At 39.3% G+C, this 27,425-nt stretch overlaps 1 protein-coding gene across 4 annotated transcripts in view; it reads left to right on the forward strand.

Moving 5' to 3' along the window:
• Positions 1–27,425, forward strand: part of FAM110B (family with sequence similarity 110 member B) — a 109,780-nt gene that overhangs the window by 36,521 nt on the left and 45,834 nt on the right. Inside the window, exon 1 of one of the 4 annotated variants that reach the window (XM_008492183.2) lies at positions 14,123–14,267. The exons of the other annotated variants lie outside the window; for them this stretch is intronic. The gene's annotated coding sequence lies outside the window, so the exon portion shown is untranslated. Of the gene's footprint in view, positions 1–14,122; positions 14,268–27,425 lie in introns of those variants that run through there. 4 annotated transcript variants of the gene reach the window in all.

Raw genomic sequence — 27,425 nt, forward strand, 5'->3', positions numbered from 1 at the left:
AGTGCAACTACCTCCCTCTACTGGCACCAACTTTTCTAACACTGTACTGTAGCTTCGCTGCTCAATATAAAAAATATAACTTTAGTCCTATGCAAAAGAACAGTAATACATAAACTCATTGTTTTAGTGTTAACCTTTATGCTGCCGGGAACACACACTGTTACCTGTTAAATGTGACAGGCTTCACATCTGCTTTCTATGAACTGTAGAAATCTTACTGCGCAAAATGAGGGGTTGTTTCTTCCAATCCATACACTGAAGAACTGTGGCCTTGCTAATTTGAAACATAAATGTTGGTAATTAAACTGCATTTTCTTGACAATATGGTATTCACTGGGTGTGCACCCCTGAAAAGTGAAAGCTCTCAACTGTATGCTACAGTATGTAAGCTGAAGGTATTGAGTAGTTGAAAATGTAGCTTAAAATTTTTTGGTGGTCACCTTTCTTCAGTCTTTTTAAGTGTCGTGCTGTTCTTTTCACTCTCTCTTTTGGAGGAAAAGGTTGTGCATCTCCAGTTTATTGAAAGTTCATAATTCATAGTATGTTTTTCTCTTCCTCAGATAGCCTTTGCCTGAGACACCCATAACAGGCTTCATAACAGCAGCTCATAGTCTAGAGTGATATGCATATGGTCTTTATTCTTTCTTGTTTCCAGCTGATGATTGCCATTTTTAGCAAGTTTTTGATTACTGAACTTGCACTTTATGCTGGCACTGATCTTTCAGTTTCTTATGAATTAAGAGTAGCAGAGTCTAGACATTAAATACATCCTCTGCCATTATCTTGAACATATTGCAGTTCATCATACTTTCCAGTTTTTTATGTCCTTCATTATTCTCATCTTCAAAATTGTTCTAAAACCATATACCTCAGATGAGAAAAAGGGTCTTACTGATTCTTAGTCACACATTGTACCCAATGCAAAACTACTTCATGTCCTTATTCAGTCACATTCAAAGCAGTTGTACATGGTGAGGAAGGAGATGTTGACAGGAGTCCATCAGAGGAAAGATGTTGCCCAGGAAGTGGTTGTAGAAAGTTGCTGGTGGCAAAACTGAACTTAGTGTGGTGCTCAGCAACACTGTTTAGCTGTGTTCGGAGGCTGATTAGGGAAGGGATTTGAGTTAGTGAATGGTTGGGACAAGTGGGTCAGTTGATGTCTCAGGACACAGGGTAAGTCTTGGGGAAGGAGGACCAGGAATGGGGCAGAAGGGGAAGGAGCAGATCCCCATAGGGGTGCATAGTATTTCAGATAGGAAGGAGGGAGGGAAAAGCTTGCAGAGGGAGCATTGCAGGGACACTGATAGAGAGAAAAAAGCCCAAAACAACACTATAGAGAGGGCCAGGCTGGGATGGTGTATGAAAGTAGCACAGTTGGTTGAGGTGAAACTTGTAATACTGCAGAGAGGCAGCTCAGGTGTTGTGGAAATAACAGAATTGTATGGCTGCCAGCTGGAGAAGAAAGTGGCATCACACTGGAGTATAGTGTCCAGTGATGTGCTCATTGCTGCTGTCCCTGATTAGATCTGTCCCTTGTCTCCTAGGTGGCTTTGGGCACTCACTGCTGGAAGCCACACAGATCCATATAGGAGTTTTGTGGCTTTTGCGTTGTCTCTGCTGTCTGTTTCTCTAAAGATGACTTGAGGGGCAGAGATGTGTAGTTTGCTCTACTTCTTTTGATTGTTTTTTTATATTTGAACTCTTAAAACAAACAAGCAAACAAATGACCTCACCAAAACAATAACTAGCAGTTTGATAAGATCTAATTTAATAGTCATTGTTGATATGCAGAAATTACTCAGGATGAATTACAAGCTTTGTTTTTTTTGGGGGGGAAGCATTTATTTTGGCTGTGACAATTTCAAAAGATACTCCTCTAGCAGATGCACAGATTTTCCACATTCTAGTAATTACACAAATTAGGTGTTGCTATTATTTCTTTAGTGGATACATTTTCAGGGACAATAAAATTCTCAACTGCATTAATTGCCACAGACTACACCGTCAAAATACCACATATGTGATTTTATTACTTCCCTGAAAGACCTATAAACACCATCAACAGCCAAATTCTGGACTTTGCGAAGCTTTTAAAAGGAAGACTGACTTAAATTTATGAAGAAATGTATTCCAACACCATGTAATATAGGACAGAGATTTTTTCTGTTCTGATCACACTGAATCTTCTCTCTGTTGTAAAGGAATTTAACTCCTGTGGTGAATCTTTTTTTTGTTGAACACTGTGTTTTTGGAGCCCTTTCAGTTGGGAGAGCTCACAGAATCAAGGCCTTAAGTGGTATGGTGCTCCTGTTGCATCTGTCAGATATGGTTGCAAAAGAGACTTGATGTACCAAATGGGACCAGGAGGTCACATTAATCAACTGACTGCTGACTGTGAGCATTGAGTGCCTCCTGGGGATCATTCATTTAGTCTTGGTCAGTGTTGACCATAGCAATATGGAGGTGTTCAGAATGCAGAGGCTGCATGTTTTCTACATATGAAAAGAGGTCTTCGTGGAGGGAAGCAGCTCTCTATGTGAAATGTAGTGAGCCTTAAGTGGACTCCTGGTGGGAGACTCCAGTTCTTCTGAAATTTTACTTCTGTGGTTGCCAGTTCGGAGGCTGTCTCCCAGTTTACTGATTTTTGTATCATTCCACCTATTATGGCTTTTCCAGAATTCCCTTATCCTTCCATAGGGGTAACTAATGTCATGATGGTTGTTGTGATTAGTTATCCAGAATTACCTGTTATGTGATAAAATTAAATGCTCCCATTCAGGCCTGTCTCATGTGTTGAATGAGAAGAATCCCTGTGTGATTTTTCCTGAGGAACTTATACTAGGCACTCTGACTTATTGAAGTAATAAGAACAGGAAATATTTTTTCAGTGAGCTCATTCATAGCTGTTTTCCACCGTTCTACCTGGGTCCTTGAGCCTTTTTCACCATTGTCTGACTATGGCACAATGTTATGAGAAGAGGTGGTGGACTGCTTAAGAGAAGCAAGACTGAGATACGTGACCTCAGCCAAAAATCAGTCGGTCATTTTGGTGTAATTTAGATTATCTCCATGCAGAATTCCTTGGCCTTAAAATGTAATCATTCCAATATCCAAACTTGGTATATTTACATTAATTCTAAATTTAAGTTTTCTCCTACCTGTGGATTATTCCAGTAGGATTTTGTCTCTTGTAGAGCATTCTGTATGTCATCTGTTTTCTCTTTCTGCGCTCTACTACTCAGAACAGGTTAGAAAAAATTATTAAACTTAGGTATACCATGTTTATTTTGTGATGGATTTTAGTTATGTTTCTAACTTATTTTTAGCAGAACATGTTCTTTTGCAGTACTCATTCTCTTGAATTTTCACTTTGATAGGCAGCCTGTAATGAAAATGTTGACTCACCTGAATAATATCTTTGTTTTCTCTATTTGGTAAGTCAGATTGCAAGGTAATTTTAAATTACAAGTATTAGATCACATTTTTCTTGAACAGTTGCTTATGATTATGCCAAGTTACTGCACTCACCTATTTTAGTCACAGTGAACATTTTAAATTTCAGTATTGAGGGAAGCAGAAGGTGTGTTTCTATAAAGTCCTGAGTTATGATAGTTTTATATCTTGTTTGCTTAATATTTTGAGGCTGTTCAAATGATTGGTATTCCTTGTGTTAAAGAACTTTGTGTGAAGAACAAAATGGATTAATCTTGTAACATAAAATACAGGTTATCTTGGGCAGGAGGAAGAAAAAGGGGTTTGTGAGAAGTAGCCTGGATGTACATGTAATGTAGTCTTCAGTTCTACAGATTGTAACTATCAGGCTTTAATTTTTGCATGCATTAATTCTAGTTCAAGTACTCAAATGACTCTTCACTTATCTGAAGCATTAGGTAACTATACCTATGTTTAGCTTTGTTCTGTCTCATGAACTAAAGTGAGTTTTATTAATGTTTAGAAAAACAAAAGCCCAAAAACCAAAAAGCCCAAAGCCCACGGGAAGTGTTCCAGAGTGTTCCAATGAGTATAGCCTCTGCAGGCTCTTCACAGACTCTTTCTTCTGAGGGTCAGGGCGTGTGGAGGGTCAAGTCCTCTGTATTCTTTCATGGTACCTTCAAACACAAAATACATCACTCCACCTGCCAACAGGCTACACTTTTAGGCTGGAGGTGATACTGTTTTTAAGAAGAGATGTCTTCTCTCCACTCTTTGCCCTGCCGGTGGTGTCCCTGATGGCAACTGTTCCAGAAATTCCTCCATTTCAGTGGTTGGTCTTTGCCAACCCTGGTTAGTCTTTGCTTGACCCTGGCCTTAAATACTTTTTTCCTCTGTTGTGGCACTGTTTATTTAACCACAGGTAGGGATGACTCCCTTTTTTTAGGTCACTAGACAGAAGTGCTGAACTGCAAGGGGTCAGATGTGAAATCAATTCTGGTTTTCCATCTGGCTGCCTTGAAGACTATGTAAATTAAATTTATTTGTAAAAAAGTTATGTCCACACCACAAGAGATACAGTTAGTAAGTATGAGCTGATGATAGGTTCTGAGAAGGATCTTGCCTAGTTAATTTTGTTTTTAAAGTAGTTACAAGTAACTTCCCTTGAGATTTGTAGTAGTGAGGATCAAATAATCTACACAACAGTGACAGTTTTGGTTTTTGCCTCATGAATTTTGTTGCTCTGGCAGGCTTTGAAAACTGATGAGGTTAGCAAAAATGTACTTTGACCTAGAAGGCATAGTTTGTTTTATGGACTTCTCTGCCTATTAATACGTGTTAGGTGTTGATTTCACTGAGCCTTTAATTTGGGCACATTTTTTTCCTTTTGATTTGGTTATTTTAGGATTTCTTTGGCATAAAAGGCTTCTGAAGTGCAGGCTTGCATCTTCTACAGATTTTTACTTATTTATTTTTACTCTCCAGTCTGTTACATATTCCCACTTATTTTTGATATTTTTTTGTACAGAAATTGTCTGTAAACTCTGTCAAACAAGAAGGCTGTAACGGATGGGAAATGGGGGATATTCTAGGATACAATATCATCGGGATGACTTACAGGCGTCTCTCGTTTTATTCCAAATTTCTCCTTTCATTGGCAACTGAAGAAACATTTATAGAGAGTCCTAAAAAACTGTGACAACTGCAAAAAATGAAAGCTAATTTTCAGACTTCATTTATGCAGCCTCAGATATGCAAATGTAAATTGAAATCCTTTATTCTGAAAGGATTTCCTTTTAAACATAGTTTAATCTTTACTCCAAGATAGAAATTAAAATTTTAAAGTATTAATGTATTGCCTTACTTTTTTCTTATTGTATTGATGAGATGCAAAGCAATGCTAGAAACAACTGTTTCCTGGGGTAGCTTACTAAGTTACCACAAGGGATTATTGTATTCCAAGTACAAAAAAAAGGGAAAATGAACCTTCTAAATGTTTCTCAACATCAATGTTTCAAACCACTCCAGTTTGCTTTTAATGAAACAGATAGGGAATTATATAAATGGGTGGCTGTAAGAACCCAGAGTAACTTGAATAGTTCAAGTGAGATAAACGGTTATATTTTGCAGGTTTGCCATGAACGTGCTGTAGCTGTTATGTGCTGAACTGATCAGTGTGAAAAGTCATTGCTATGTGCACTCAGTACATTGCTTGCTGTTGGTACTTCCAAATATGAATATTTATCCTTGTGGGTGGGATTGCATGCAGCAGTTCAACTGAGTACAGAAATTATGATGGTTTTTAAGTTATGCAGTGTTTTTCATATTTATGTTGTTCCTGTTATAAAATAGGTACTGTGAAGTCAGTGTTAAACACTTATGCATCTTTGAAACTTGCTCATGTTTTCCTTCTCTAGCAATCCTTTTACTGTGGTTATGCTGCTTATGTTTTGTCTACTGACTGTTGGAATTTGCTTTGAAAATATCAATGTCTATTTTATTTGCTGATTAGCTTCAGAGCAGCTTCTTCAGACCTTGATTAAGGTAGAAGTTTAGGGAGCAAGGAGAAACTTCCTTGTTGAGATCACTAAAGATTACATTGTCTTAGAGATGTAAGAAAGCTCCAGTTCTGACTCCATTTAATTGTAGGTGCTCACCTTTTGACCTTTCTTTTCCCATGTTTGTACCTATTTGCTATAGGGACAAAAAAGGATTATTGTTATGCTATTAAGGTTATGTTGGTACAGGATTACTGATATCCTTTCCACTTCTGACTTGTTTTGAGACTTTTAGACTCACCACTGAGACATCACCTGCTTGAGGTAATGGAGAACCAATGATCTCAAAAATGTGCTGTCCTCCACAAAGTACAGTATTAGAAAAGATGAGGCATACATGCTTCATATTTGTGCTCACAAAATGTATTGGTTTTGGCAGTGAAGACAAGGTTCAGACCTATAACCATTACCTTTCTTTATTCCTGATCTTCTGTTGATATAAATTCTTGCCAAAATAATAAATGCTCACTAAAATGGTATGTGTAGTCAGCAGGGAAATTGCAGAGTCAGTGAGACAAAGGTTGTTACAAACTTGAGTTTTGTTTAATGTAAAACTGAAGATACCAATGCTTCTGCTTTTAGAAACCTGCTCTGTTAGCACTGGGGATTTGCAGCTGGTACAGAGGGGATAAAAGGCTCCAACTGATTAGGAACTGATGCAGCCAGCACTTCACAGTGGTGGCCACGGGAAGGTATTTTGGTTATCAACAGTGGCAGTACTACAAATGGTGACTTGTCTGGATGGCACGGTGGCCTCACACATGTGCTGCACAGAAACTGGGCAACATTTTTTTGCCCCCAGACCTAGGAAGGGAAGTTGAAGAAAATGCCTTCTTTTTTTCCCCCAAGATTGAGAAGGCAGACTAATAAGCAGTTTATCTCCAGGATATGACAGAGTTCTCCTAGTACATGTTTCCCATCCTCTTCAGAGCACTCCCTAGTTCCTATGCTAGTTCTGGTAGGATCATTGTTCTCCCCTTCACCTTAGTTGGAGCACTATGCAGGGAGGGGAGTGTTTGTTCAAATGGTCAGAAAGGGGTGAAAAACAAGGAGTTGGGAGTCTAGGCTTGAGGGGTGTGGGCACTTGCCTGTCATTACTTACACTGATTTTTTCAAAGCTCTAGTTACATGACTTGTGTGCTAATTTTGCTTTAGAGGATTGGATAAAATGCCACAAGCAGACCTGGAAACAGGGAATGGGATCTTATCAGCCCCATGAACATTAACTGCTAGTTCTACAAAGTGCCTGAGATGCAAGTATGCTCTTCTTCAGGATCATTATATGGGATGAGTCCTGAATACTATTTCATAAAAGAACTTTTGGCTTGCTGTGTTAAATAATTAAACCTCTTTTCCTGGAGGAGCTTTTCATCTGTGCCAGCAAGTTGCTTCTGGTTCCTTGTAAGAAGACTGTGAGACTGGATTCTGGTATAGCAGGTCACAGTGTCTGGTTTTATATGGACACAATTTCTAGTAATTTAATTAACAATCTTTCTAAGATTAAAATCTAAATTTATCTCACATTTTGCTAAAAAGTCTTGAAGCTTAGTAGGCTGTCTTCAAACTTGTTAACCTTGAAACAATAACCCAAGCTGTTGTATTCAAAGCTGGTTTTCTTCTGGGATTTATTGTGCTGAATACCTTCAACTCTTTTGTAAAGAAGTAAGATCTGAGAGTTGCTCTGGAACTCTTGAGTTATGGGTGTGGACTGGAGACTTGAAGTCTCAGAGGTTTGTAGTGTTTGGCTGACAGCAGGGCGGGTTTTGAGCAAATGCCCGTACGCATTAAGCGTCTGTGAGGAACCACCTCATGTTCCAGCAGTAGCACCTTGATTTGCTTTCTGGTTGCATCTTGTGGCTTAACATGGATGCCTTCTCCCACAGAGAGATGTAAGAGAGCAGAAAACAGGCTTTGAAGAATAATATAACAATGGGCTTCAGAAAGTTTGATGGGTCTTCATTGTCATCACACAGGATCAAAGAAAGCCTTGGAGCTGCGCTTTCTACTCAGACTTGGAAATAACATTCTTAATTACGGAAGTGAGCAAGTCTGACAGAGTTTTTCCTTCAAAGGGAGAAACACTGCACTTCATCCTTCAGCTTTTGTGCTCTTTGCAGCGTAGTGTTTTTGAAAAATTGCTCCTGTCTTAAAATGGAAGGCTTGCATTTAAATTTTTGACTTGCGTTTAAAGTTTTCCTGGGCCAATCTATAGATATCTTAATTAGATATAATCAGCATTGGGTTGTGTCACCCATTGCAGTAAGGTGGTCATAGTGAAAATGTTACTAATTAGAGAAGAAGAAAATGCCAGCAGTGGTGAAGAAGATTTATAATGAAGAGGTGCTGGAAGTATAGTCATTATATTGCAAACATTTTTTTCTGCTCTTCCACTGAGGAAAATCTGTACTTGTCTGTCATCTTTCTGGCTGAAGTGCTCTGGGGGTCCCTATCTTCCATCATACTGAGTACGATAAATGTATAACTCCTTATGAGGCCCTCCTGTGGCTTGTTCCAATGTAGAGTTAACCTCCCGTGTCTTTGGGAGCAGTTGACTTATGCTACCATTATACCTTGTGTTAGGACTTCAGGATCTTAACATCAATCATGTTTTGGTTGTTTTATTGCTCTCACTTGTAAAACATGTTCATTATAGTCTTCTAATGTGTCTTTCTCACTTGGCTGTTTGGAAGCAGAGGCTGCTTTTTCTATATTTTATAATCTTTGGCTCAGTAAGGTCACAAGCACTGATTTTATGTGAGTCAGGCATGCACTATATGGGGTCCATGGCCTGGATGTGCTGTTTAAGGTTATTTGTTGTGCTTACTGTGTTACTAATAAGCAGTGTGATCCCTTTCTGTGGTTTATCAACTTCATGATCATCTATCTGGTCAACCAGAGGTCATGAAGTCATGGTTAAGAGGTACAAGTGTTTTGGCCTTGTTAAGGTCTCAGATATGTTGCCTTCTGAAATGGGTAGTTAATACTTGACTCTTCACTGCTGGCTGTGAGGAAATGTAGTGGAAGGGAAAATAAATAGGGTGGGAAGACAGGACAGATCAAGGGTTGGACTTGTTGATCTCAAAGGTCCCTTCCAACCCAGCCAATTCTATGATTCTATACACACTTAGAGGTGACTGCTCAACTACAGTATAGGAGTGAAAGAAAAGATTGTACTATCAGAAAAATGGAAGGAACTTGAGAAACAGAAGGTTGACATTGGGCTGGAGATGTATTGGAGTGGTATGTGATGGGAAGCATATTTCAGGGTGATGTCAAGTCTTTAAAGTAACGACTTATTTGGGATTTCTGTGTGCTTAGGGTTGCAATCAGAATTCCAATAATGTATTCTTCTGTTTCTGGTTGTGTGGGTAAAATGTAAGCACTCAGCATAGTAAACCTCCTGCAGGCTCCACTTCAGATCCTTCTTTACTGCATCCATTAGTGGTAGGATGAAACACACCCCACTGACTGCTTGACTGCCCCTCTCCTGCTTCTCCAAGATGGGAGTGATGGACTGGCATAATCATTTTGGTCACTAGCATCTTTAATGAAGAAACTCACAATGTGGAAGTCTGAAGACAAGGGATGGTAGTGCCCTTTGGAATGTGTGTGTGTGTGTATTTTTTTAGTTTCATGATTCTGAGAAAAAAGCAAAAGTTTATGCTATAAAAAAATTACTCCGTAGGAATCAGGCTTAGTGCCATCCTCCAGAGAATCTCTATTAAAGATACCTCTGCCTGCTATTAAGCATCCAGAGGAAGTGCTGTCTGGAGCATTTAGAAATATAATTATTGTATTTAAGAAAAAGCCCTCAAGGTGCAGTTTAGCTGACCAGCTACAGATCAACTGTGTTCATATATGTGCACGTGTATATGCACATGTGTACAGATAACTGCTGGTTTACTGAACTGATACAGGGAAATGTCCCTGTGCTCCATGAAATGAACATAATTTTTCCCATGCTGAGTGCTGAACTTGAATTAGTGACTTCCAGAGAATGGTGTATATTGCAAACACGAGGCCCATGTTTTATTTCCCTCTATGAATGATGATAGATCTTGCGATGAGTTTGCCACCAATCCGCAGACTTCCCGAACTCTACCAAATACTTCCTAGGAGCAGGAAGATCCCAACAAATAATTGTTGTGAAGTCAAAGCTAACTTTCACAAGAAAAAATCTTGCTAGATAAATGGGTTTGGGTAGGAAAATTGGAATGTAGAAAAATTTATGGAAGTGAAAATTGTTCCCTCATCTTTTAAACTGTCCAAATATAAAAAGTACCATACAAAAATATAAAATTAACTGTGGGATGGTTTAACTTACCTCTAAAAGTCTAAGGAATGCATCAAGCCAAGTAAAATATTCATTAGAGTAATTGCTTCAGTTCAATTTCTTAAGACTACAGCTTGGAAATACACACACTGTTGCATTTAGAAATCAACAACCTTTTTGTTAAATTCATATTCCTTCCATGTGTGTTCTATACTTTGAAAAATCTATATAAGTCACTGAGGTAGCAGTTTCCAAACAATATTTAATGCATTTTTGAGGCAAAGGTTAAGTGGTATACAGAGTGAAACCTGTTTAGTTGCAAGACCTATCAGAAATTTATCTTTAAATATTTTTGTATTTAAATAGCTTGATATATCAAGTATTTATAGAAGTGATCATAATGTAATAAATTCAATCTGTAATATCCATCTGTCTATTAACTCACCTCGATGTGCCTAAATGAAGTGTAAAATTCATTAATGTGCTAGGTAGGCAGTTTTCACTGTAAGATGCTGAGTTTCAGTTTCATATGGTGAAATCATCATTCCCCTATAGGTTTTTCCTCTCTCCTCCCCTCTGTGATGGGCATCTGCCTTAGACCATATGGTTTTGGAAAATTTTAATTGAAACTGGTCTGTCTAGGAGCAGGGCTAGAGAAAACCTAACTTGCTTTACTTTCTAAAAACATCGTGGAAACCTTCTGTTTCCATGCAGAGGAGCAGGAACCCAAAGCTTAGCACAGAACTTGTGCCAAGGACAGGCTTTTGCTTTCGATGAAAGTCTGTCCCAATGTTGGCCAATTCTCATACATTTTGTAATTTGTTCATTTCCAACAGAGAATTGCTGGGCCTGAGGACTCTCCCCTGACTGTGTCCTCATGAAACCTCTCTTGGCCTCTCTTGCTGGCATTCCTCTGTGTCTCTGTATCCTGTCCCAGCCTGGTGCCCCATGCAGGCACTTGTGTGATACCACAGGGAGGAGGCTGGCAGAGCTCTTCTTTGTTCCCAGCTGGAGTTTTAGCCACCTGCCTTGGCTGAATGTGGCAGACCCTCACAAACCACTGCTGGCTCCAAATGTCAGACCCACGATGCTGCTCCCCACACCTTCTTTGCCCAGCACCTTGTTTCAGTGGTTAGAAAGTGATAAAATTGAGACAAAACGTTGTGACTCTTCTGAGTGGTCTGCTAAAATGAGCATGGAGGTTTTGTAAATGTTGGTTGTGTTGCCAGAGGCAAGTAAGTGTCTCTTGAAATTCAACTCTTCAGATGTCAATGGGGAAACGTCCTAATGGAGGACCTGAACCCAGAGTGTCTTCTTAGATATGGGGTAGGGTGTCCCCCAAGTACTGCTACCATGATGTTGTAAAAAACAAAGCAATTCCTTGAATAAATAGCCTTCTAGTTTGTTGAGGGCAAGCTGCCTGGGCAGGTCTTTGCCAGGGACATGGGCTGTACTTGCCCTGGGAGCCAGGAACTCTGTGGGGAGGAGGCAGCAGGCTGGCTGCTGGGAGATGGTGCTGGACCCATGCAGGAGGAACAGCCAGGGCATAAATTTATCAGCTTGCATGGGAAGGAGCCAAATCTGAATCCTGTGGCAGCTGAAGCCTGTTTAGTTTCTCTTTAAGGATTCTTGGTCTTTTTGTCACCTGTCATGAGTAGCTTGGTTGTCTGTGAAGGTGGATTAGATTTAAAGAATGATTTAAATATCACAGAATCACACAGAATCACAGAATCCTAGGGGTTGGAAGGGACTTTGGTTTTCTTTATTTTACGTGTGTCTTTTCCTCTACTTAGCAAATGTGAGCATTGCCACTGACTGGATTAGAAATGAGGGTCAAGACTACTGGTCATGCTCCTTTGCGACTACTTTTGGTAAAATGTTAGAAAAATCATTCTGCATCTGATAATTAAATAATTGAGCACCTCTTCTTCCCATTTCTCTTGAACTCTTTTTAAATTAAGCCCCTCCTGCCCTTCTTCATGAAATACATAGTTTTGCATCTTCAAATAGTACTGCTGAGCAAATTGGATTATTCTACCGTATTTTAAAGCACCACAGTTCATAAAAATTGATTAGCTCCTTAGATGATGTAATCTGCAAAGGAAGACTTAATGAAACAACTTCCTTTGTTTGTTGCAACAGAAAATGTAATGTTGACTCAAAGCTGGAAAAAGGAGCAAAGGATCTCTCTTCCTGTATTTCATTTTCATTTCTAGCGATATAGAGCTCCGAGAATGTTTTCCTTAAAGTGAAGGCTGCTTCTAGCACCGAGTGACTTGTTATGAGCAATATTCACTCGGCAGATTAAGAAAGCTGGGCACAGCTATTTACATACTGTCAATAAATACATTTTTGCACTGGTTTCAAACATGTCTTTTTCCATTAGTAACATTTTATGAAACTGAAAATAGTTTTTTTTATTTAAGTATAATAGATGAAATATTTATAAACAGCCTTTAATGTCATGCACTTGGGCTGTGACTTGTACTGTATCATGCTGGTGATAGTGAAGAATTAGGAAAAATGCTGGTGTGGGGTCATAGGAAGTCTTTATATCAGTGTGATTCAAGGACTCGTAAGCATAATATTTACAGATGTGTGGTGTGTTTAATGATGTGGAGCATCTTTACATTTTTAAGTTTGCATTCTTTGTATTATTTTTTGGCAACATCAGTCATGAGAAATATACTGTATCTCATAAGAGGCACCTGGCACTGACCCTTTTGAGAAACAGGTTGTGCGCTTCCCTCTTACCATTGATGTCTGAAAACCTCTTGGTTGGTGTAGAGCTTAGGTGATAATGTGAACTATGCAGGAACAGGAAACTTTAGAAGACTTTTTTTTTCCCAGTTTGTGCTAATCAGAGGATGATCAATTGAAATATGCTGTCAAGTAAGACTAAATTAGAGGTGCCTGTATCTTTTTTTCATGATTATTCAGCTGATACTTGAGAAGCTCTCAGCATCTTTCAGATACACAGTTGTCTCTTAGATCATAACATTCCTTAGTTTTGAGACTTATGTAAGATGTGTGTAAGGCTTATCTGAGTAAGTTCTCCGTGCTTGTAAGGATTATTAGCTGACAGCAAGTGTTTTTTTCCAAATGAATTTGGTTGTTTTGCATAATGGCAAAAAATTCCTTGGCATTTCCACCATGGCTTCATGAAAGCTGAGTAAAGACTTTATGTGCCACTGCATGCTGAAGCTCTCGGCTCATCTAAGTGTCTGCCCACATGTAAACATAAAGGATAGAGGGGATCCTCTTGACTTCTGTAGGGCTACTATGCACTGAATGTACGCCTGTGCTGCCTGTCCCGTTTGAGGTCTGTGTTGCTGACGGTGAAGTACTGGGCATAAACCTATCCGAGATTACTGTGTGTTGTGGGAGGCTGTGTGCCTATTCAAAACAAGAATTCCTACCAGCAGAATAAACTGCAGCATTTTATTATTTCCTCCTAACACACCTAGCAAACGACAAGCCGTCAGCTTCCTCTGAAAGAGAAGAAATACGAATACAACTACATACAACCTTTTTTTTTTAATTATTATTATTTTTTTTTCCAGAGAGGGCGACAGCTCCCCCTCCTAGGCAAATCACTCAGTTAAAAACAATAACCACAGCAACACCGGAATTTTTATCTCCGCGCACCGTGCCAGATAACTCTGAGATGCTGATGCCTCCAGCTCGGCAGCCCTGTGCTGGGGCTATAATTAGCCGAGCAGCCCGCTAAGCAGCGGTGACAGCCTGGCAGCCCCAGCGAGCATGTGCTGGATTCTGCATGTGCCTCCCGCTTATTGGCGGGCAAGGTTGCTGCCTGCCGGTTTTGATAGGTTTTCCCCTGTAATCTGTGTGCTGCATTACAGGCATAGATACAGAGGTAGCTGCCTGCATGTGACGGGGAGAGGTGCCCGGCTTGTAGCGTAAAAAGAAAGCCCGGAGATGAAAGGCATCGCTCTTTGTTGCAAAGCATCTGTACCTCAGGACTGCTAGCAGCGAGAGGAGAGGTCAGTGAAGGAGTTTTACTCGGCGGTGATTACTTTCAGGTCGTTCTCTCTCTGGATAGAACAGCCGTGCATGAAATGAATGCTGTTAATCATGTCATCGGTTTAATTTGATCTTGCTTTCATTAGTATCGTGTGTGTACTCTGGTGGGAGAGCCGTCTGATTACAGAACATGTCATTAGAGTGCATTTAGTTTGAAAACAGGGTGTATTTCTACGGGAGTATTGCTTTTGTTTGGCATTTTGAGCCCGTGCATGTGAGTGATTTCACTGGTTGCCTTTTATTATGCTAATGGGACTATTTCTTTTATTGGGATGTTTTCTGCAGGGCAATTGAATTAGAGCATTTATAAGTATTGGCACATGAAGCTAAACCTCTATAAATAATGATTAGTTTAAAGAATAATTCTGTGAAGTGTTCTTTAATTTGATCACAGCAATAACTGACTTGATGGTTCTCTTGCAACAAGACAGAGGGATGAGGAGTAATATGCTATTGTTCTTTCAACAAAGATGCTGGAGCCTTCATATTTGGGTGGATTCTTTGTTTCATTCATTGGGTTTTATTTTAAATGGCTTTCAAAATTAAATTGAAGCCAATCTGCCTGGTAGGTTGCAGTATATTCTTTGCTTGCACACACGTATTTATATTTTTATATATATATATATATATATTTGTATTGTTCTCAAAGGCTGGATGATTTTGGTCTAAAGCCTTGTTTATTGTCAGAACTGACTTTGGCAATATAATGAAACAAGATAAATAAACTAGCCTATTCATCTGTGATTCTGAGCCTATTAGAGTATTTATCATATCATTCTCATTTAAGTTTTTTTCACACTTGACCTACGCATCAATTGATCACAACTTTTCGTATAAAAAGCATGCATATTTTATGAGCACATTTTTACAGTGAAAGCTGTTCAGAACAGAAGGAAGCAAGCATGAAGCATTTAAAAAAAAAAAAAAAAGTCTCTTGATATAGTCATGCCTCATTTGATGACTTTTCTATTGAGGCTGACTGTTGTGACTTCAAAGTTAATGCCCTTGTCTGTCTCAGACTCCAGAGCCTACATGAACTTGTATATTAAGTCACCAGTCATCTGGCTGGCTGGCTGCCACCATGCGTCTGAGGTACAAGTAGATTGTCTCAGCCAGGATCAGGAAGGTGTCAGGAACAGGAGTTATTTTGGTATTAGTCTTCACTCTTCCCTCCACACCTATCCATGAAGTTGTTTTCTCATACTGTGTAAACAAAAGCAAAATTTCAGTGCTTCTCTCTTAAACTATGTGGTATGAAACTGTGTTTGAACAGATAGCCTTAAGTTGGTATTTATTCAATTGGTAACTTTATTTCACTGTGGGTACAACAGATAGACACTATTACTTGTCATAATGTATTCAAAAGGAGAATTTGGGGGTTTTAATGACAGCTGGTACCAGTTTCTGTGAATTATTTTTGCATAGACTAAAATAGTTACCTTAATATCTTCATTCACCTTGTTTTCATTTCCAAAGTTGTCTTCTTCAGTCTAGGCATGGAAAATAGAATTTTTGCATAGTAACAGTAAAGCCTGGACAAGGAGATAGGGATGTGAATGCATGTTGTTCTCAGACTGTTTTGTATTCCCTTTTTGCTCTGAATTACCAATCAAATGTGTCTTAAAGAGGTTTTAACTGAAACTATGCCCTCTGCCTTTTTTAACAGAGGCTTACCAGAGGGAATTTATCTGTATCTTTTCATCCTTTGCAACAGCATCCTATGAAGGAGTAAATAATGGCAATGTTAGTTAGAAATGTAGAGAGCAATATCCCCAGCTGAATTTCTAAGCTGACCATATCCAGGCAGTTTATTTTCAAGAGAAGAGAGGCTGCTTTTTCTGTTCCATGTATTGAGCTATCGTTATTTGTAAGTAGCAGAAAGCGCAGCTGGAAAAATTCTCTAAAAGTTAGAATATTTTTGGTGGTAGATATAGGTGATACCACCACCCGCTGGCACCGAAATGCTGTATCAGTAGCTATTTAGGTGTGAACTGTTCCAAAAAAAGCTGTGATAATCTATGCGAGGATCGCCAGAAAAAATCAGTCATGAAGCTAGAGCTGATGATAGTGTAATTTAAATTTTCAGTGTCTTAACAGCAAGGAATAAGCTGCTTTGTTATTGCTTCTCTTTTTGTTATAACCTTGTTTTTCTTCTGGGTAAACAACAAATAAAAGCTGAAGCAACAGTTAGTGTGGATTGCTCTCTAACAAAGTTGTCCATCTTAGTTAGAATATGTTTATAGCAAGAATAACCAGTATACTTCTACAGGAAGTGCAGATTATTCAGATTATTCTTCAGTAGGATTCAAATTATTCTCAAGAGTTTATATTCAGGTTTTGCTAGTGAGTTTCTTGATGCGAAATTTGTTAATTATTCCTTGTTGGGAGGTAATTGCATACCATATTTGCTGTGGGTCTCTGTGGACTGTTCTTCTTTCTGTTATGTTGCCTTGCAGATAAATCTTCCAAGTCCTTTGTTATGTGAAAGGGAAACTTTTCTTTCCAACCAGGAGCACAGTGTGTATGTGTGTGTGTATACATGTATGTTACAAAAACCTATGTCTCAACTGTGTCTTCTATATACCCACACACAAGTAGCTGGAAAAGAATCACTTATACCATCTAATACTAATAGGAGGTTTTGTGTAGATACTAATATCTTGTTAAGACTTTCAATATCATATTAGTTCTCTCATTATAATACAACAGCCATATAAACACTCCTTGAAGTGTAGGGTTTTCAGAAACACCAGCTTTGGCTGCTAGCTGAAGAGATGGATATAGGCAGTAAAGAGAGTGCCTGTAATAAGCCGTGCTACACTAGCTCTGGTTTATTAAGACATTATGTCTTTACTGCTATGGGTTTAAGTGAATTTTGCATTACTTAAAGCCATACTAAGTCAAAGGGGGAAAGATGATGCTTAAGGTTAATGCATTTTTTTTGGTAGTCTGTTAGCCATGAAAGAGATACTCCTGAAAAAAAAAATTCATAGGGATTTAAAGTATTACCACAGTGTTTGTTTAGTAGGTTTTGTGCTTATATGCTTTACTGTTTTTAAAGTCAAGTAACAGAAGTGATACATGTGTAAAGGTTTACATTAGAATGCGGAAAGTGACATTGTGCCCTAAAGCTCCTTTTTCCTTTTGCTCTGTTTTTGGAACCAACTTCAATTATCACTTTGCTGATGAAATGTCTGTTTGTTTAAATGGTCGAGACATTCAATAGCTCATTGTAACACTTCAGGAGTTCATGGGAAATCAACAGCCTGTTTTCTGTGTTTTGTTGGGTGAAGGTATTCTTTTAAACCTGGAAACTTCTGGATGATGAGGAGGACCAGAGTGAGCCCTCTGGGTGGAGATTCCCCCTGTGGGCTCTGCAGAATGTATGTTAAGTTGGGAAGGCATTATTGTCATTACATTCTTCCCACAATGATGCAGCAGAACAATTAATGAGGTTGGAAATGTGACCACATTCTGTGTGTGCAGGTGGCTGCTGTCCCAATTTGGGGGCACAGGTGCTCCCATGCCCAGGGCTGGCACAGGCAGAGAGCCCCATGGTGCGGGAGGTCAGCCCTGCACCTCCCCTCCTGCAAGGGTCTGGCTCACCTGCTACAAGTTATTCTGGGGACTATATGGAGTCAGAAATTTAAACAATAAGTGAAATATGCTTAGCTGTTGGCATATACCTTTCAAAAATGTGCAATGTTTAGAGGGAGGTTGTGTTTTATAGCTCAAGGAATGGAAGCAGTGATGTCTTTTTCTTGCAGTTCTTCCAGCTGCAGCGGTGTGGTGAATTGAAAGCGAAATGGATTTTTTTTTTTTTCATTTAATCTCTTGTTACAATTAATTTTAATTGTCTGTAAATGTATTACCTGCTGTATTAAGAGTGGCTCTAGAGATTTAATATAGAATGCAACCAGCAAATAGTAATCCTGGATGCTATTGTCTTGCATAATCCTGGTAACAAGATTCTTGTCTCAGTTTTTCATTGTTTTTCATGGATGTGCTTCAGCCACCTGTAGGCAAAAATACTCTGCTATAGCCTTTCCATAAAGCAGCTGAAGCTTCCAGCCAAAATGATGGTTATATGGCTCTCTTTGTTTGTTGACTGCATTTTTTTAACTGTGGGGTCTAGTAGAATGACTTGACTTCATCCATTCGTACTTCCCCTAATATGAATGTGTGTACTACAAAATCCCAATTAATATTAAAGAAGGGTATTAAATTCTTGCCTCTCTTTTAAGGGAGCTTAGCATTTTGGAAGTTGGTAGACTAACCCAAAGATTATGCTGTTCTATCCTCTGAGCAGGAACTCTGGAAAAACACATTCTGTAGCAAAGTTATGCCATGCATAATGCAATCGTATGGGTTATTTGTACCATTTAACTGAAAAGAAATGGGAACATCCAGGTGTACAGTGGTTTGCACATTTTCACAAATTTAGGACTGTTTGGCTTTTGTGTGTTTAGGGTCCATAGTTATAATGGATTCTTTTAAGGGCAGGGAATTAGCTTTGTGGGTAATTAAACTGAAGGAGAGATGTTTATATTGTAGGTATGTTGGCTTATAATGTAAAAGCATAATACTGTACAGTCCCTGTTCCAAAGTGTTTCCTGCCTGTATAATCCAGGCAGAAAAGGTCTACTGGGAAAGGGAGAAAGAGACAAAAAAGATGAAGCATAATTCTGTAACCACAGGCTGTGGGCTTGCAAGGTAGGCTGAACAGTCTGTGCTGTAGGATCATAAAACATGACTGCAAATGTCCTTAAAAAGAGTGAAGCTTATTATAAGATTGGTCTAACTATTTCTGTCTGTATAAGCACTTACAGAACAAACTTCCAAGGATAGGATGATTTTCTTCTGTCTCAGTGTCATAATTGGCATTGAGTATTTTGGGCATTTCAGTCATCTGGAAATGAGTGTGCAGCTTTGTATTTTTACCATGACAATACAACAGCAGTCTAGACAGAAGGTATATGAGGGACCTGATAAATTACATCTCTTCTTCTTCCATTACTGTTACGTCAACCCTACTGCAGTACATGGTACTGTTCCACCCACCCCCCACCCTCATTTTATTTTAGCACACTGTGGCATGCAAGATCAGTGTTTTGGCTCCAACCTCCCCAGGGACTGGGTGAAGCTCATCAGAAGCAGTATCCTTGCTGTTAATGATGTGTAAGGCAGTGCCCATGGTGGGTGCTACAGAACATGACCTTGAAACAGACTGTCATTGTCCTTCAGTGTTTTCATGCTTCATTTCTCTCTTCCTAAAGTTCTCTCTCTTATTTTCTTGCCATCTCCTTTCTAAATTTGTCTGCCCCATTTTCCCATTCAAATCTATCTTCTCTTTTTATTCAATTTCCCCAATCAATTTCTCTCTGCCTTTCAGCTTCCTACATGCTATTCAACCATGTGCTCTTTGACGTTTTTGCAGCCATTGCTCCCTTTGGGGAGGTAGATATCCAAAAATACCTTGTAGGCAGAGCTGCCCAAGGACACCATGCAGGTAAAGAACTTGAAGTTCTCTTGCCAGAGATGCTTGATATTTTTTCAGTCTTTATTTATTTGTTGGAGCAAAGTGTCCTTGACTCCTGATTTGAAAGCTCATTCTGACAAATACAATTCTTACCCCCTGACCTTTCCAAGTCTGACATGCCTGCTTTTTTTTTTTTCTCCCAGTTTTTCTTACCCCTCTGTTGAAAGCAAGCATCTCTGTACATCTTCCTGTCATCCTCCCGTCATCTCTAGATCAGACCTTTCTGAAGTGATTAATGAGCTTTGATGATTGTTTCTGTAAATGGGGCTCCATTTCATCATGTCTTCTGGCAGGTACGTGATGTTGCCAAGCTTCTGGGAGAGCTTGACCTCAGGAGTTACTTCTGCTCTTCCAGCTCTTCGTAAGTGTCTCAGGCAGCACTGCCACATTACTTGACCTGAATCTTGACATCTTTGCTACTGTCTGCAGGGTTCCAAGCCACATGGTTGCTTACTGCCCTAAAGTCACATTCATTTTATTGGAGCTTTTTTTGTGCCTGCTACTTGGCACATTTGCTGTGCTGGATGCCTAGGAATGTGCACTGGGAGGGGGTTTTGTAGAGTGCCTTCATTAAGTCTTTAATGAAGCAACAGCCAAGCAGACTGTGCCCCCATCCTGTGCTAAAGTAGACAATATTTGGGTTCTTTGCCTTTAGTATGGCTTGATGAGGAGTTTTTCCTATGGTACATGCAGAAAAACTGGGATGTTTCTTTACTCTCAACTATGACTTTGCAAGGATTTTCTCTTTCATTATTCTAGAAAGCAACCTATACTTTTCTTATTTTACTTCAGCCTGATTCTGAAGCCTAAACTTGCATCAAATCCCTGTCTGCAACTAACTACTGAAACACTTCCATTCTTAGAAGATGTCTGCAAATACTAAATCCATCTGGTGTTGAATTACCATTGGGGTTTTTTGGGTTTTTTTTTTTTTTTTTTTTTTTTTTGCTGTTGTTGGTTTTGGTTTTTTTTTTCCAAGCTTGCTGAAACTGGATTGATGCTTCCCTCATCTCTAAGAAATATATACGTCTGCCATTTATAGTGAGTCTTATTGCTGACTTTTGGCAAAGAAAATACTGGAAGCATTAGCATATTACACAGAGGGTTTTTTTAAATGCTTCTCACTAAAATTAAGTATTGAATTATCAGTATATCTTATTAGCTCATGGGGAGAAGTAAAGAAAATGGAACCAGGCTCTTCTTATTGGTGCCTCATGACAGGACAAGAAGCAACAGGCACAAACTGAAATAAAGGAAATTGTATTTAAACATAAGAAAATACTTCTTTTGAGTTGAGGATGGCCAAACACTGGCATGGGTTGCGCAGAAGGGTGATGGAATCTTTGTCCTTGGAGATATTCAAAACCCAACAGGGATATGGTTCTGAACAACCTGCTGTAGGTGCCCTTGTTTTCCATTAAGGGGTTGGACTGTGTGATTTCCAGAGGTGCCTTCTAGGCTCAGCTGTTCCTTGATTCTGTAACTTGAGGTCCTCAAACAGCAGACCAGGCAAGCCTTGCAGCTCTAAGCAAGTTATTTTTTCTGCATTAGTTCTGCTATCCAAAATTACTCAATGTTTTATACTACCTTAGGTATGAGTGTGCACATATGTATGAACCTGCCTATTTCTGTCTGCCATGTGAACATACCTGGAGGCTAGGACAAACTGGAGAATGTCAGAGATGGAAAAGGGATGAGGAGAATGTTTTTATATTTTTCTTAAATAAATGCCTTTTTTCTTCCACAAGGCCACATTGGTTTTCTGTACTTTATGCAGCTATTGAGATATTTTTCCCTTCCAAAATAACATGCTGTATCTATATGGTAAAAATTCTAGATAAAATTGCTTTACAGAAAGCTTTTTTTTTTTCTTATTTCTCTTAGGCACTATTTATACATAATTATATCTTTGTCATGGTCCACATTACCTTTAAATGGACACAAATCTCCTAGAAGGAGAGGAGTCCCGAAGGCTTTAAATTGGAAGAGGGAGATGCACCCTCAGTGAGACTCCATTTTCTCAAAAACATAGCTCCAAATTAAGTAATAGACATGGGAAAACTGGCCTGAATTGAGAACTCTGTACAGGCACCTTGTATTTATGTAAATACTTTTTGGAGTCCTTCATATGCATAAGTACTTCTCTGCTAGTATTCAGCCCAATTTCTGCAGCCCATGGTAGCCGTGTAGGTCTGACTGTGTTGCTGAAAACTAGGAAGCCAGACAAGGTTAACTACTAAAATTTCATCTATTTGGAATGTACAAATGAGACCTCAGGGGAGGTGTTGGAGGAAGCTCTGTTGGCATATTTTGTAGCATGAATTGGGTGACTTCGTGAGGAAAAGGGATAACTTGCAAAGCTCTTCATCATGTCCTTTAAAAGCCATGAGCCATCCAGTATTAGCACATTTCCTTCATCTTTTCAGCCCTCACTGAAGTAAATTTTGCCCTTGTTTAAATGATCATCCCTGCTAATGTTATACTGTTGGGGGCTGAAGAGATTGTCTTTTACATCTTGGCTGAGATAAATGACAGAGTGCAGACCTGAGGTTTTATTTTTGAAGGTGCAGTAACCATTAACTTTGTTTCCACAAGCATTTGGATTTTTACTGTCTAAATACATGAAAATGTCATGTTTTCTCTTCTGATGTTCTGTGCTCAAATACAGTGTGACAATTACTTTTTCCTGCTGGTTCACAGGTCAGGACTTAACATCATAGAGATGCCACTTAGACACTTTTAAAACAGTGAAGGCAATTGCAATATTCATAATAATAATGATGATAACTGTTTTGAAGATGAAAGAAACTGATACCGATTTATGAGAGCTTGCTTAACTCCATACTTGACACATAAGCTTCAGTCACAGCCACTAGGAAGTTTTGAACTTCTTTTTTTGTTGAATTTCCAAAAATGAATCAGATAAATCTTTTAATCCTTATGAAGTATGCCATTTTCCCCCCATCTGTTTCATTTTAGTTTAGCAGATAGAGCTTTTAAACTTGATTAGATGACTTTCTTTGGTCCATGCAATTGTCCATGAAAAAATTGTCCATGAAAATCCCTCAGAGGGCACCTGAGGTACTGAATAAGTTGTCTTGTTGGGTGTCCCAAACATGTGTGAAGAAGAGATGGGTTTGTGTAGACAGCTTGAGGCTCCTTTCCCTGCTCATCTTTCTGTTTTCTGCATGTGTGTTTTTTAAACAGTCCCTTCCTCTGTCTGTCCTCCAGCCCCTTTTCTCCCCCAGTCTATAGAGCTTGTGTGTTGTGAATTTTGATTTCAAGGACCATTTGGCCACCTGAAGCAAGAAGCAAAAGTTCTGTTCCGTATTTCAAGTGTAAAACTTGCTCTTCATTTCCTTCTTTTATGTTATATCTGAAAGTGTTGCAAATCTTTGATGTGACTTCAATAAAAGTGGGACCTGCCCCAAAATCAAGCTGCCCTGCAGGTCAGAGTCAGGCTTGGCACTGCCAGCAGTGGCCAAGCATTAAGCTGCCACTGGTGGAACTGTCACTTGTATCATCCTGCCCTTCCAAACCCCACAGGGGAGAAGTGAAGAAAAGACCAGAAGGAGTTCTTCAGCTACTTGAGTATTTACATGGTGTTCCCTAAGGAAGACTTTGCAAGTTTTAAGCATTTGATCTCGAATCTTCAGAATGGTTTTACAATACCCTTCTGTTGGAAGCAGCATGTTACTGGGGTGTGGGTTTCCTGATTTTTCTCTCATCTGGAAAGGAGTTCTCATTGAGCCATTGGGGCAGCTGCTTTTGTAGGATGTTTTCTTCCTGAAACCTGCTAGTTGTGGAGGATCCTGGAACACCAAACCCAGTGATGTTGGAATAGAGGTTGCAAGTTGCACAAAAGCAATATAATCGGCGGGGGCTTTTTATGCAAGACCTTGGCATAGAGGTGTGACTTCTTGAGACTGCTGTAGTTTGTTAAGAGCTTGGTTTCTTTCAACCAGAAGTATCATGCAAAGCACAACCTTGCACCAATGCATCAGGGTTCCTGCTATGCTATGGAAGCATTTAGTAGCTCTGTGCATTTTTTTACAAAGAGCACAGAATCCCAGCTGTAATGATGCTTATGGGGACCCTGTTTGTATTTTGTCTTCAAAATGGACTTGTTCTATTGCATTTAGAAAATAACTTGATTATACTGAGAAACAGGTTGATGAGGTTAATCTTTACTATTGCTTCGTTTAAATTTTTTATGTTTGTGGGAGAAGTCAGATGGCCTAATTATGAATGCAGAATGGATTCAACCTCTGAAAATAATTGTTTTTCCTTCTCCAAGAGCAAACCATGCTAGGTGTAATTCTGTTTCAGTCCCCATTGTATTTAGCATGACCTTAGCATAGTTTTGAAGTCATAGGGGATTTCCTGAATTCACAGGAGCTGTTCAATTGAGGTGAATTTTGCTTTTTTAGATGTTCTCTGCCTTGCAAGTTAAGTTCTTAAGTAGTCTGCATAACTTTAGAATGCTTGCGTTGCTTCTGGCATGGTTAGACTGCAACCTTTGTTTCTGTACAGATTTGCTGTTTCTTTCGGTAATTTTGTAAGTATATAAAAACAGTGTTAACAGAAAACTACAGCTTCACCTTGATCCCTAGAAAGGGGCTGGAACAGCTCATTCTGGGTGTCATCATGAAGCATTTGGAGGAAAAGATGACTATCAGAAGTTGTCAGTGTGGATTCACCAAAAGGAAATCAGGCTTGACCAGTCTGATAGCCTTTTATGATGTCCTAACTGGCTGGATAGGTGAAGGGAGAGTACTGGATATCTACCTCAACTTCAGCAAGGCCTTTGGCACTGTGTCCCATAACATCCTCATAGGTGAGCTTAGAAGTCTAGGTGATCTCCAGTTGTTCCTTCCAATCCCTATAATTCTGTCTTTCTTTTAAGTTGTCTTCTGGTCAGCTGGGCTCTTGAATTGGCTTTCAAGGTCTTTTAAGCCCCTGAAGTGTACTAATATGAATAAAGGTCACTTTCTTTTTATAACCAGTGCAATTGCTGTTAAGTTAGCCTACTGAGGGGGCCTTGTTTCTTAAGGAGCTTTTACGATGATCCTGCCAGACAAAGTAGCACACCAGTTCCATAATTTCTTCCTGAGGTAAAAATTCTTCAATCCACTTGAATTCAGGAAATAGCTTTCCTTTCCCACCTTAAACCTGGTAATATTTTTTTTTTAAATGAAAAATTAAATAACAAAGCAGTTGTCAAATCATTATCAATGGAATAAAAACTGGCCAGCCAATCCTATCCTTGCTTTATTTCCCAAAGTCCCTGCAAGCAGGAGAAGCTCAAATCTTGAAGATTTTCCTAGTGTAACGTATCTAAGGTGCAGCCTTCCCCATCTGCCTATACTGTGAAATCTTCCATCCATGTCTCATCCTGCTTCTGGAGCACTGCTCTGTCACTTTTCTAGTCTAGATGAAAGCAGTCTTGTCCCACTTAGATCAATTCTGAATGTTACTTGAAAGAGCAATTTCCAAGCCTATACCTTTGATCACATCATCCCTCTTTACATCTTTTCATTGGTTCCTTCTCTGTAGTATGCAGTGCTGAAAGTCTTAGTAAAATATTCTGGCATTATCTATCATCCCTCATTTACTATCAAAAAATTATCTTCCGGCATCCATAATGCCATCTGAAGTCACCTTGTCATTATGCTTTCAAGCAGTTATCTTTTTGCTTTGGTTTACATCCTGTCCACCTGTGAAGAGATAGTACTGTTAAATCAGTTCAGTGTGCACCACTGTGCTAGGGTCTTCCTTTTATTTACCTTGTATTACCAGGCAAGCTTGCACAATGAAAATTAGTAAGTTTTCAATTAAGACCTAGAAAAAAAGTCTTCAGAAGGACCTGCATATGCACTTGTAATAGTGCATCTGGAGAATTGTATCTGCTGGCAAGACTTTTCTATGCAGATGGCAGGCAAAAGCTTGTAATGCAATGCAAACTTGCAGAGGTGTCTTTGCTGGGAACAAGTCTAGTCCAAAGTCATTTCTAGATGACTGGACTTGAATGAGATGGGAATTACCATTAATTAGGAAAGCAAATACTCCTGAGAAAGAAGATAATGTTAATATAAGATAAAGAACGTCTTAAAGCATAATTTGTGCAGGTATGCTGGCTGAGGGAGCACAGGTAGCTGTGTCATTTTGGAAGACTCAGAGTATTGTGTTGAGAACTTGAAGAGGGGAAGCAGCCAGCTTCAGGACCCAGCTTCTGACTTCCACTGACCAAACTCCTTTTTTTTCATACATGAAACAAGAGTGACATGGGTCCAACCCCCACTGTGGTCCTATGCATCTATTAAGTAACTTCTTAGTACCATTTGGAAAGTCAAGGGGGGATTGTTGTCCTTTTGGGGTAAGAGCTTTTAACAGATGCCTGAAAGTTTTAAGTTCCAGGTTTTTTATTTTGCCAGCTTATTTAAAACTGTGCTACATTCACTAGCTCCCAGTGAAGGCAACTGACCATGCTACTGTGGAGTCACTTCATTAAAAAAAACAACCCTAACAACAGTGCAACAAAAAACCAAAACCAACAAACTAAGAAACCAAAAACAAAACCAGAAAACTTCAAAACATACATGACTATTAAAATCACTGGAACAGTATTAAAAATAAAAGAACTTCTGAACATTAACTGCTTTTAGATACTTAGATGAGATCTACAAGCAGTACCTTTTCAACAATTTTATTTTTCTTTTCATTACACTAAGAATTATGAGGATAAAGAATGTAATGGATCCTTTGGAGGTGCCAAGCAAGATGTTTGTGGAACACTGTCACAGTGGTCTGCTTGGTAACACAGCACTCTCATAAGTAAAACTCACTGGTGATAACTTAGAGTAGATAAAGTGGTGGGTACTCTTTTAAAGGAGGAAGGGAGAAGACTACAATTAAGGAATTTCCTGTTTTAAAGACTTAAAGTAAGCAAAAGAAAGATCTACCTTGAAATGAAAATGTGACTGATACGCATTTCTCTTCCTTAGAGGTATGGTGAGGTATTTCTTCTGGGCTTGCAGTAGGGGCAGCATTTTTGAAAAGTTCTTTTATTGTACAGGTAACGTGTGAGAGAAGCTCATGAGTACCATAAAGGTTCACAGAAAGTTCACAAAACCATTGGCGCTGAATGGATTCGTAGCTCTGGCCATTTCCCATCAGTGCAGGCAGGAAGCTGGGATGGGGAGAGATCCCTCAACTGTCCCCCCAGCCTCTCCTGTCAGGGCAGCTCACCCCCAGGATGGGATCCCCTTGGCTGGGCTAAGATAATCACATTCCCCCGGTGCCCTTCGCCACTGGTGGAGAGAAATGGACAGGTCTGACTTCTTTGACTGGCATGGATAGTGGACATAGTCCTCCTCTGGCTGTTGAAGGGATGGGATAGATGGCTCAGATGGGGCTGCAGGTTCTTGGCTATGTTGCTCTTCTTGGAAAACTTTGTGAACCTAACTGCTGCAGGCATTAGAAATGGTCTAATTTCCAGCATAAATTTTTACTTTTCCTTATCGTAATATTCTGTATTGATGACTTAAAACTTACTGCACTACAAAATGTTTTTTTCCGC

This window comes from Calypte anna, chromosome 2, assembly GCF_003957555.1.
Source record: "Calypte anna isolate BGI_N300 chromosome 2, bCalAnn1_v1.p, whole genome shotgun sequence".
In the NCBI taxonomy this organism is placed as follows: domain Eukaryota; kingdom Metazoa; phylum Chordata; class Aves; order Apodiformes; family Trochilidae; genus Calypte; species Calypte anna.